The sequence below is a fragment of the Myotis brandtii genome, unplaced genomic scaffold, assembly GCF_000412655.1.
Source record: "Myotis brandtii unplaced genomic scaffold, ASM41265v1 scaffold291, whole genome shotgun sequence".
In the NCBI taxonomy this organism is placed as follows: Eukaryota; Metazoa; Chordata; class Mammalia; order Chiroptera; family Vespertilionidae; genus Myotis; species Myotis brandtii.
In genome coordinates, this window is record NW_005361118.1 from 1098403 (window position 1) to 1110206 (window position 11804).

At 44.8% G+C, this 11804-nt stretch overlaps 1 pseudogene; it reads right to left on the reverse strand.

Annotated features, from left to right (window-relative positions):
* Nucleotides 1-1980: 1980 nt before the first annotated feature.
* LOC102250119 lies at nt 1981-8969 on the reverse strand (annotated as a pseudogene).
* Nucleotides 8970-11804: the final 2835 nt, after the last annotated feature.

Genomic DNA, 11804 nt, shown 5'->3' on the forward strand with positions numbered 1-11804 from the left:
ACCTCACCGGGGCCGTCCCTACCTCACCGGGGCCGTTTCAACCTCACCAGGGCCGTCCCGACCTCACCGGGGCCGTCCCGACCTCACCGGGGGCGAGTTTATTCTTGATAAAAGTGTCAATGCAGGAATCAGACTCCTGGGACGGTGGGTGGTGGTGGTGAGGTGAGTAACAGGATTTCTGGATAGGACCTGTGAACCATTTCTGGGCAATAATGGTGATGTTTCTTGAGGTAGCAGACAGGATGCCTGCTTTCTGATTTGTTTGGGTCAGTCATTGAGCAAGCTAAGGGAAGGCTGGATGATTGAAAGAGAAACAAGGGATTCTTGGTTAAACTGAAGACTTCATTTGTGAACCAAAAATCTTAACAAATCTCTTGGACCTTGAGCCACATATTTTCCCTCAAAAGTATGCAATTTTTTTCCAGCAAAATTTTGTTGAGGGTATGTTGAGGAGTGAACTGAGGTGGATATGTGGAACTTATTTAATGGCATACTGTACTAAAAATCTGAGGACCTGCAGGAGATTTAAAACCCACCCTTGTTATAACTGTTTAAAAGATTGTGAAATTATCAAAATGCACCTGAATTAAGTTTTAATATACAGTATGATGGATGAGTAGGCTGTCCATTTTACCATTTCTTTCTTTGAATTCTTAGGAATGGTTTGGCAGTGCAAGAACTCTATAATTAACAAATTCAATAAATACTGTATGGGCAGAACACCTGTCTAAAATGATGTCTAATCTTTGCCCAATTTAAACTTCTAATACAGCCCTAATTGGCTTCCATCTCCAATCAGTTGCTTGGATGGACAGAAAAATCAACCTTTAACATTTTTAGTTATTACTATTTTTTTAACAGTAACACAAATTTATTGGTTTTATACAACTTGAGATCAAATAAAAAGTACATTATCAAGTACATTTGTCTCACTTTAAAAGCATATGGTCAATTTAAAATGCACTACCCCCTTTTTCCAACACTGAGATTAAAACAAATTAATAAAAGTGAAAAATTGAAAATTAGGACAAGAGATAACTCTTTTACAGATGGACTCAGGTTAGGCAGATAGCTTTCAATGATGTAGGTGTGAAATAAATTATTTCAGGGAAAAAAATTCCCAAACACCTTATAAAAAAGTATACAACTCTGCTTCAAAGTATGCTATTTACTCACTGCCAAAGACAGTTTCATTTCAAATCTTGTTTCTGTAATTAAAGCCTAAGCAGCCATCAAAAAAGGTTAGTGCATATATAACCTTTCAAAGTTAAACAAAAGCCACAAAATTTCAGCCACAAGGCTTAAAGGATTATCTATTTCAAATGCTTATTTCCAGATGTAACTATAAGAATGTTAATTTGTCATGTCAACAAACAAGACCATAAGTAGATCCATCATGTTGGAGGATTTTAATTACATTGAGGATATTCCTGCCGCAATTAACATGCAATCAGTGCATTCCCTTCATGGTTCTATTACGGCAATGAATCAAATTCTAGAAATACTATAAGTGACCTTACTTAATAAAGGAGATTATACAACATAAACAATCATTGCTTGCTGTAGATGCATGCAGCTTTTCACTTCTGTTATGAAGCAGCACCAGAATAGTCAAACTGCTTGGTTACTCAATCAGATTTCACCACATCAAGAATTGGTTACCCACATAGTATTTTCTAAAAATTTTTGGATGTAAATAATATCAATATCAGGAGCGTTATAACCATTTATAGCTCAGAGCTGTATACATCTAAGGTTTGAGATGAACAAATACAGCATGAAGATATCACACAAAGGAATGAAACTGATGCATGTATACAGGTGGATTCTCATGGAGGCCATATTCAGTCACTCATATCCATGTCTTCGTCATGATGATAATCACCATTCACTTTGGATTCTCTCAGGGGATCACCAGTTCCCTTTTCCACAGAACATTCTTTTGTTTTGGGGGAAACTGGTTCTGTTGGTTTCTTCTCCTCTTTTTTCTCTTTCTGGCTGTCATACCCCTGTTCTTCTTCATCATAATCCCGTGTAACCTGTTTTACATCTTTATCACTCTCCGATTTTCTTTCCCGATCCTTTTCTTTATCTTTACTTTTCTTCTTCTTGCTTGTTGATCGTTCTCATTCATCTCTGCCTCTTTCTTTGTCTTTATCTTTCTTCTTCTCCTTTTTATGCCTCCTAGGGGACGGTGAGCGAGACAATTTTCTTTTCGGAGACCTGGGCTTTTTAGATCTTGTGCCACTCCTGCTTCGTCGATGTCGTCTCTCTCTGCTTGCACTTCTGGTCCGTCTGGCTGTGCTATAACTTTTTGGTGGTGTTTTGCAACGTTTATTTTCTTTGTCTTCTTTCTTTTTGTCTCTGTTTTTGGATGTGCTCCTTGACCTTCTACCTCTCTCTCTGGAATGAGATCTTCTCCGTCTGGGACTTTTGGATCACCTACTCCTTGACTTAGGATGTGACCTCCTTCTAGATCTGCTTCTTAACCGCCTGTGTCTAGAAGATGGAGTCCTCCTCCTCCTAGAGCGTGATCTTGATCTTGAGTGCCTTCATTTTTCTTCTTTTTTATCTGGTTCTATGGCAGCAGATATTAGGGACTGTGCTTCTCGTACTCTCTTCATGGCTTCCTCTATTTCTTTACTAGAGGTATCTGATTTCAGACTTGGTGAAGCAAGACCAGCAGCTACATGATTCAACTTGGGACCAACAGTACTCATAAGCTTCAGCAACTGATCTGCAGCAAGAGACTGAGAGTCCAAGTTTGCTCCAGGAAGCCCAAGTGCAGCAAGGGCAGGATCAAGAGTAGGAGCTCCCAAAGCAGCCAATGGAACAGCGCCAATCTGGGTAAGTGGGTTAGGAGTAGGCAGGAGTCCACCACCAGGCAGAAGACCTGCCACTGCATTAGCTGGTGCCAACAGAGACAAAGCCTTAGTCTCATCAGGAATAACTCCTTCTGCATATGGTACAACTATCAATGCTCTGTCAACGAATACAGTGTTTGTCAGATGCTGTGCCACAGCTGCTGAGTCCGGATCATGGAATTTAACAAAGCAGACACGGGATGAGACCGGCAAAGGTGAATCATTGAGCGAAGTAATTCCAAGAGGCAGGCTGGCACCGGCAACGGGAAGGGCTCCTCTGTCCTCCAGCTCCAGTCACGGATAGTGACGTCATCTAGGCCACGCCGCCAAGAGCGGAAGGCCCCGCGCACAGAGCGCGCCCTCCCCCCCCCCCCCCCCCCGCGGGAGGCTAGTTATTACTATTTTTATACATACATATTTTGAAATATGTTCACACACAGACCTATATGTGAATGTCAAGCCAACTGAGAACAACAAAATTCCCATCAACTAGTGAATGAATAAAAAAAATGTACATCTATCCAATGGAAATCTATTCAATAAGAAAAGGGAATTATTTCAGAGTTAAACAGAGAAAGAGAACAACTAGGACATTTGCAGTATGTTTGTGTAGTGATTTGTTTATAGGGATTAACATTACACAATTGGAATCAGCTCAGCATTCTCCATGTGGTTTTTTGCATCTAGTACTAGAACTTGGAGTTCACAGGGTAGGCAGTTGGGAAGGGAAGATCCATGTAAAGTGGAAGAAACAAGGGCAAGCTGGAACCCATGAGTGACCCTAGGTCACTTCTCAGTGTCCCTAATCTTGATGATATGGGTATCCTTTGGGGAAAGTTGCCCTTTGCCAAGTTGCTAAACACACACTTGGTCCAGGAATCCAAAAAGCTGAAAGAGGATCCAAGGAAAGGTAGAACATTATAGGCCATTCTGCCCCACACCAACAAATTGAACCAGCAAGTAAGTTACATGTGTGAGCTCCAAAAGTGCCTCCATAAAAATGACTACAGCCTCACTCCTGCTCTTCCAGCTTCACACTGACCACTCTGTGGCCCACCCTAATGAAAACATGCAAGGAAGAGAATTCTGGGAGACACAACACAATTCAGCCCAGTCAAGTTGACACAGGAAGAAACTACTAATACATGCAATAATAGATAAATCTTAAAATATTTTGCTAAGTGGGGAACCTTGTCACAAAAGACTACATATTATATGATTCCATTTAAATGACATTCTAGAAAAGATAAAATTATAGAAACTGAAATCAGATCATTGGTCACCAGGTTCTGGTGGGAGGAGAAGATTGGTTGTAGGTCCTTGCTTTTCATCACTTTGCATATTTCATGCAAATCCATTCTGGCCTGAAATGTTTCTGTTGAGAAATCAGCTGACAGTCTCATGTGAGTTCACTTGTAGGTAACTGACTGCCTTTCTCTTGTGGCTTTTAAGATTCTCTGATTGTATTTGTTTTTAAATATATTTTTATTGATTACAGAGAGGAAGGGGAAGGGATAGAGAGATAGAAATACCAATGATGAGAGAGAATCATAAATTATCTGCCTCCTGCACACTCCCTATCAGGGATAGAGCCCGAAACTCAGGCATGTGCCCTGACCAGGAATGGAACTATGACCTTCTGGTTTATAGATCGACACTCAAACACTGAGCCACTCCAACTGTGCAAGATTCTCTGTTTTTAACTTTTGCCATTTTAATCATGATGTATCTTGGTGTGGGCCTCTTTAGGTCCATTTTGTTTGGGACCCTCTGCACTGCCTGGACTTGTATGTCTTTTTCTGTCACTAGGTCCCGAGGGGAGATTATGGCTTCTCAGAGACTCCCTGGCAGCCCTGTCACTCGTGTTCACACAGGGCCAGGGATGCGTGTGGCAGAAGCAGCTGTATAAATGCCGGTGCAGGGGCAAGTCCTCCGGGGTCACTTGGACAGTTTGCTGATGACACGGATCAGGGCTGCGTTCTCATTCTTGAGGTGATGATTGTCAGCCTGGAGATTGGACAGGCCCTTCAGCTCCTCTTCCAGCTCAGTGGCCTTGCACTCCAGGGCCCTGTGCTCAAATCTCTCCAGCTCCAGGAGGGCCAGCCTCTCTGCAGAGCATTCCTGCCTTTGCGTGGCACACTCCAGCTCCATCTTGAGCTGCGCCAGCCACAGCGTGGTCTCACGAAGTCTCTCATTCTTCACGCACAGCTCTGTGTAGAGCTTCCTGAAGTCTCCCTCAGGCTCTTCCAATTTGGGCTGGGGTTCTGGATTGAGGGCCCGCTGCCTCTGGGGGGAAGGGCTGGATTCTGGACTGATGTCCACTGGCTTCACCTCCTCCCCCTCCGCAGGCCCTCTCCTCTCCTTGCCGTCTCTGCAGTGCTCCCTAGAGGCCTGTGATCCCTGTCCCTGCCCGTCAGGTACCTCTACTCTCTGGGACTCGGGGCTGCCAGGAAGGGTCCAGGCTCTGTGTGGCCCCGCTCTGGATCAGGATGGGAGAGTCCGATCAGGGGCAGGCCGGAAGATGGCTGCAGGCCTATCGTGGTGGTGTGGGCAGATCCGGGGAAGGCCGGCTGGGGGAAGGGCCACATGAGGTTGGCCAGTCAGCCCCACGCCCTGATCCGGCCAGTTCACTGACCACAGTGGGCATCATAGCAACAGGTGGTCAGTTGTTTCGGTCATCGTGGTAGCTAACTTTTTATATATATAGATAGTACTGGAAGTCTTAGGCATCGTAATTGTTCAGGTTGCCAAAGGAGGCACGCATGAGGCCAAAAGGGGTAAAGAATTATGAGTTTACTAGAGGCCCAGTGCATGAAATTTGTGCACTGAGAGGGGGGAGGGTGTCCCTCAGCCCAACCTGCACCCTCTCCAATCTTGGACCCCTCGGGGGATGTCCAACTGCCGGTTTAGCCACAGGAATAGGGCCAAAACTGGCAGTCGAACATCCCTCTCACAATCCGGGACCACTGGCTCCCAACCGCTCCCCTGCCTGCCTGCCTGATCACCCCCTAACCACTCCCCTGCCAGCCTGATTGCCCATAAGTGCCCTGCTCTGCCCGCCATCTTGTGGCGTCCATCTTGGATCACATGGGGCGGCCATCTTGTGAGAGGGTGTGATGGTCAATTTGCATATCACCTCTTTATTATATAGGATTAGGTCACCTGGAAACCCAGATGAGCTGAGCCCCAAAATGGCACCAGTACCCAAAGACAGGGAGTCAGATGTTTTTTAAAGGACTCTAGGTGGGCTTTTTCTGGGTGGAGAATTCTCTGTGGAGGTCTGGATTCTGGGAAAGTCCAGAGGGGAGAGATATTGGTCTAAGCAAGTGGAATGTCTGTTGTGAAGTGGCCTAAAGGTCAGTTCCCAGGGGAAAGGTATCGATTCAATGATTTGATAAGACCTAACAGTATTCAGAAAATAAGAAAAAATAAAAAGTATCCAAATTAGAAAGGAAGAAGTAAAACTGTAATTATTTGCAGATGACATGATACTGTGTATAGAGAACCCTAAGGATTCCACCAAAAAGCTACTAGAACTAATAAATGAATTCAGTAAAGTAGCTGGATATAAAATAAATACCCAGAAATCAGTTGCATTTTTATACACAATGATGAACTCTCAAAAATGGAAATAAAAAAAAATCCCATTCACAATTGCCTTAAAAAATACCTAGGAATAAATTTGACCAAGGATATAAAAGGTCTGTACTCAGAAAATTACAATACACTGAAGAAAGAAATGGAAGAAGATACAAATAAGTGGAATCATAGTATACTGTGTTCATGGATAGGAAGAATATAATTAAAATGTCCATACTACCTTAAGCAATCTACAGATTCAACACAATTCCTATCAAGATACCAATGATGTATTTCACAGAACTAGAACAAATATTCCAAAAATTAATATGAAACCTGTTGGGTCCAAGTTCCTCTGCCAGGGATTGGATCTCCATAAATGTGGGCATTGGAAGCAGACATGAGTAGCTGCAGGCATATGAGAGAGACTCTATTGCAGACCAAGCAGCCATTGCAGTCACAGCAGCCCCACAAAGCAGCAACTAACAAATCTGTCACACAAAGCAGTCCAGTAACCAGCTGGTCAGTGGCATCTTTTTATACTAGTTCAGACAAAAGAGGCTTCTTGCCAAAGAGTGACATCAGTATTACATAAGGTAAAGGTGCACCTGCACAGTGCATACAGTAAAACTGCTGTGTCATTGCCTTTGCACATGCATATGGCAGATAGGCCTTGAACATCTGGCATACTCTGATCAGGGTCCCCACACTCCACACCTCATGCCAGATGGTCTTCCTGGGATACCCTGGCCCATGTGCCAGCTTTTTGAATATAGAGCCCATAACAACAATATAAACTGCAGCATGTTAAGACCAGTATTCCTGCCCCAATAGCAAAACTCAAGATTGCCCAATGTCATGTTCCACCAATCTTGGAAGAGGTCATGGGAAAGGGCTTGTATGTCCTGTACTTCACTATGTCTTTCAGGGCACTAGTTACATTGCCAGGGCTGGATCAAGGGGTGTAACTGTAATTTATAGTCGTACCCACTTCCCTAAGGGGATAGGAAGACCACCCAGGGCCCTTCTCCAGTAATAGACCATGGCCAGGTCCACACTGTCGCTTTCCCTTCTGCCAAGGGGAGGGCTTTGGGTCACAACAGTTCACCTGTTGCTTTTAACTGCACATGCAGTGTCTGAGAATATCTCCACATCAGTACTCAATTGTCTAGCCCAATTTTTTAGGTTAGGTGGGTCCACCCCTAGGTGGAGCTTGTCTCTTAATAGGCCATATTTCCCCAAAATAGGTAAGTCTTTTTTTGTTGTTGTTTAAATATATTTTTATTGATTTCAGAGAGGAAGGGAGAGAAACATCAATGATGAAAGAGAATCATTGACTGACTGCCTCCTGCATGCCCCCAACTGGGGATCGAGCCCACAACCCGGGCATGTGCCCTGACCAGAAATCAAACTGTGACCTCCTGGTTCATAGGTCAACACTCAACCACTGAGCCATGCCAGCTGGGCAAGGTAAGTCTTTAAAGACAGCCCAGCTATCTGTTCCAATGGCCAAAAGGCTACCTTGCCCAATAGTGACATCAGTATCTGAATCGAACCATAGTTCATCAATATCCAAATGAACAGTCATAACCATCCATGCAGCAGGGTCTCCCCCGCCAACCCCCCTGCTAGACCTGTCTGTAGATCACATGGCCTCTGGGAGGGGTGTAACTGGGAAGTAACTCCTCCATAGGAGTTTCATCCCTTGATAGGGTCTCATAAATCACAGGTCCCAACATAGGATCTGTAACTCTTGTGACAGGGGACTAGTACTTACTGCTGCCTGCTGTTCCATATGCCTCCCCCCCGCCCACACACACACACTTTGCTAAAGTTGGGGTTTGTGCTACTCCTGACATGGGCGTGGTCATACAGACCTGCAAGGCAGCACACATGGCTAACACCTATCTTTCAACAAGAGAGTATCAGTTCCCAGTTTCCTTCTATAACTGAGACCAAAATCTGATGGGTGCCCTACTTCACCCATTTGGGCGACTTCCCTCTTGGAAGCTCCAAAGGCCTCCTCAATTTCTGGAGTCTAACCCCATGTCGTCTCCTTCTGGGACAACTGATACAATGGCTGAAACAATTGCACCAGCTGGAGAATGAACATTTGCAGACCAACATAAGTCTGTAACTCTTTCACCATTGTGGGTCAGGGATAAGCCTGCACTTTGTCAATGACTGCTTCAGGGATACAAGCCAGGCTCCTAGACCACCCATCCCCATGAGTCCAAAGCCTGCTGTAGACTACCAGCAGCTGCGTTCGAATCTGCAAGAGAGTCAGAGGTTAGCACACCATCAACACAATGGAACATTGGCACCATGGGAGGCTTGCCCCAGGCAGTTAAATCCCATGCCACCAAACCATGACAAATAGCAGGGCCATGCAAACATCCCTGAGGAAGGGCGACAAAAGTCCACTGTCCTCCCTCCCACCAGTGCAAGGCAATCCATGCGATCCGCTCTAGCTGACACTGCAGAGAGTAGCGGTGGAGTCATTCGACTTAGTTCTCTGCAAGCCATGGTCATCCACCAGGTGCAGTCAGATTTCCTCTATTTGCCACACCGAAGAACTATAGGGCCTACACATGCACCAGATGAACCTCACCTTCTCCAGCCTAACATTGTCTGTCCAATTTTTTCATGGCCCCCTGAGAGGCAACATTGTGGCACCCGGACTACTGGGGGGTAGGGTTGGGGGCAGGGGGCTGGGCAACAGTACAGCAGCATGATGTAGGTTGGACCCACTTCGCTCAGGGCGCGGGCTTCATCACATGCATCCACAGGCAAAATTCACTTCTGTTGCTCATACATCTATTCATATTTGCATACCAGAGGCTTTCACTGACTCCATACCTCCCAGGCCCACTGCCTTAGGCATTTTCTTACATACAGTCACAGGTCTCCTCATCCCCTGCTCTCACCATTTGACTTCCTTGTCTGCCAGCGAGCCGAACACTGCCAAGAGGGCGGGTGTGCTGCAGCCAGAATCAAATCTTTCATCAGCCGCTGGTAGTGGCAGCAGCGGCTAAGGGGCCAGACAGCGGCCCTTGGGCTCCAGTGGAGGCCTCACTGCTGTGCAGAGCTTGGCTCTGTCTTTATCCTAAACACTAATTTGAAAGAATATACACAGTATTATTTACAACTAGAGGCCCGGTGCATGAAATTCATGCGGGGGGGGGGTAGGGGGAGGGTCTCCCTCAGCCTGGCCTGCACCCTCTCCAATCTGGGATCCCTCTCACAATCCAGAACCGCTGGCTCCTAACCGCTCACCTGCCTGCCTGCCTGATTGCCCCTAACTGCTTCTGCCTGCGGGCCTGATCACCCCCTATCGGCTCCCCTGCCGGCCTGATGGCCCCCAACTGCCCTCCCCTGCCGGCCTGATCACCCCCAACTGCCCTCCCCTGCCACGACCCGCCTCCTCCACTGGGCCCCACCTCCGCTGTGTGCATGGCCATCTTGTGACAGCCATCTTGTGATGATGTTAGGGTGTGATGCATGAGGGCGTGATGACTACCTAGGCTATTATTAGTATAGATAACCAAGATTTGGAAGCAGTCCAAGTGTCCATCAGTTGATGAGTAAATAAGACAGCTATGGTACATTTACACAATGGAATACTACTGAGGCATAAAAAAGATAAATTTTACCCTTTGCAACAGCATGGATGGACCTGGAGAACATTATGCTAAGTGAAATAACCCAGTCAGAGAAAAATGAGATCCATATTATTTCACTCATATGTAGAATCTAATGAACAATCTGAACTAACAAACAAAATAGAGACAGACTTACAGATAGAGAGCAGGCAGACAGCTGGTGTATGTGGGGGGTGTTGGAGGGTGTGGAGGAATTGAGGGAAAAAAGAGAAACAACTCATGGACATGGACAACAATGTAGTGATTGTGAAATGATGTGGGTGGATGGAGGTGGAAGATGTTATAGAGGGAATAAGGAAAAAATAAAATAAAATAAAGAAATAAAAACATATCTTTGGTGAGGATTAAAAAAGAATACATTAGAGATGTAACAGTTTTGCAAATGTATCAGAGTAAAACAATGACTCTTTCTAAATGACAAAAAAAATACTTAAAATGACATGGTTATAGATCTTAACAAAATGCAATTGACATAGAAATTTGCTTATTTTGTAACTAACATTTTAAGATAATATTCAAAATTACAAATGAAAGTATATTAGACTAAGAAACCAATGAATTTGTTCCCCACTGTCAATTGTACCTGCGGCCTTTTCATTTGTCATTAAAATGACCACTCGACATTACTACCTATCTATGTGCCTTTCCTATTTTTTAAAACTTATATTTATGTTGACAGTATTACAAATGTCCCCAATTCCCCCCCACTTTGTCCCTTCCACCCACCCCCTGTCCCGCCTTTCCCACACTAGTGTCTGTGCCCATGGGCTATGCATATATGCATATATACACTGAGTGGCCAGATTATTATGACCACCTGATGTTTGTAGGCAAATTAGCTATAATTTCACGCTGAAGTTGCTACAGGGCCAGATCATTATAAATAGGGAAGCAGGTTATTTACCATGACAGTAGAAGTGATTTTTTTCCTGAAGATATGGGTAAACAACGTGATTTAACAGCCTTTGAACATGGAATATATTTGAACGTGAGTGGCCAGATTATTATGACCACCTGATGTTTGTAGGCAAATTAGCTATAATTTCACGCTGAAGTTGCTACAGGGCCAGATCATTATAAATAGGGAAGCAGGTTATTTACCATGACAGTAGAAGTGATTTTTTTCCTGAAGATATGGGTAAACAACGTGATTTAACAGCCTTTGAACATGGAATATATTTGAACGTGAGTGGCCAGATTATTATGACCACCCCATTAGTACTTTGTTGGGCCACCTTTTGGCTTCCATACTGCGGCAATTCTTCTTGGCATTGACTCCATGAGATATTGAAAGGTGATGCGAGGAATCTGACACCATGCCTGATGAATAGCACTGTCCAGTTCTGTGAGACTTGATGGTTGTGGAACCAGCTGCCTGATGGCTCTTTTAACTTCGTCCCACAAATGCTCAATTGGATTGAGATCTGGTGATTGTGGGGGCCACCTAAGCAAGGTAAAGTCTTCCTCATGTTCTTGAAACCCCTTCTGCACAATACGAGCACCGTGGCATGGCGCATTGTCTTGTTGGAAGAAGCCATCTCCATTGGGATACACCATCAACAAGATAGGATGAACTTGATCAGCAACGATACTTAGGTATGTTGTGCTATTCAGACGTTGTTCCACACGAATTAAAGGGCCCAAATCATGCCAGGAAAACATGCCCCAAACCATAACACTGCCCCCACCAGCTTGAAGG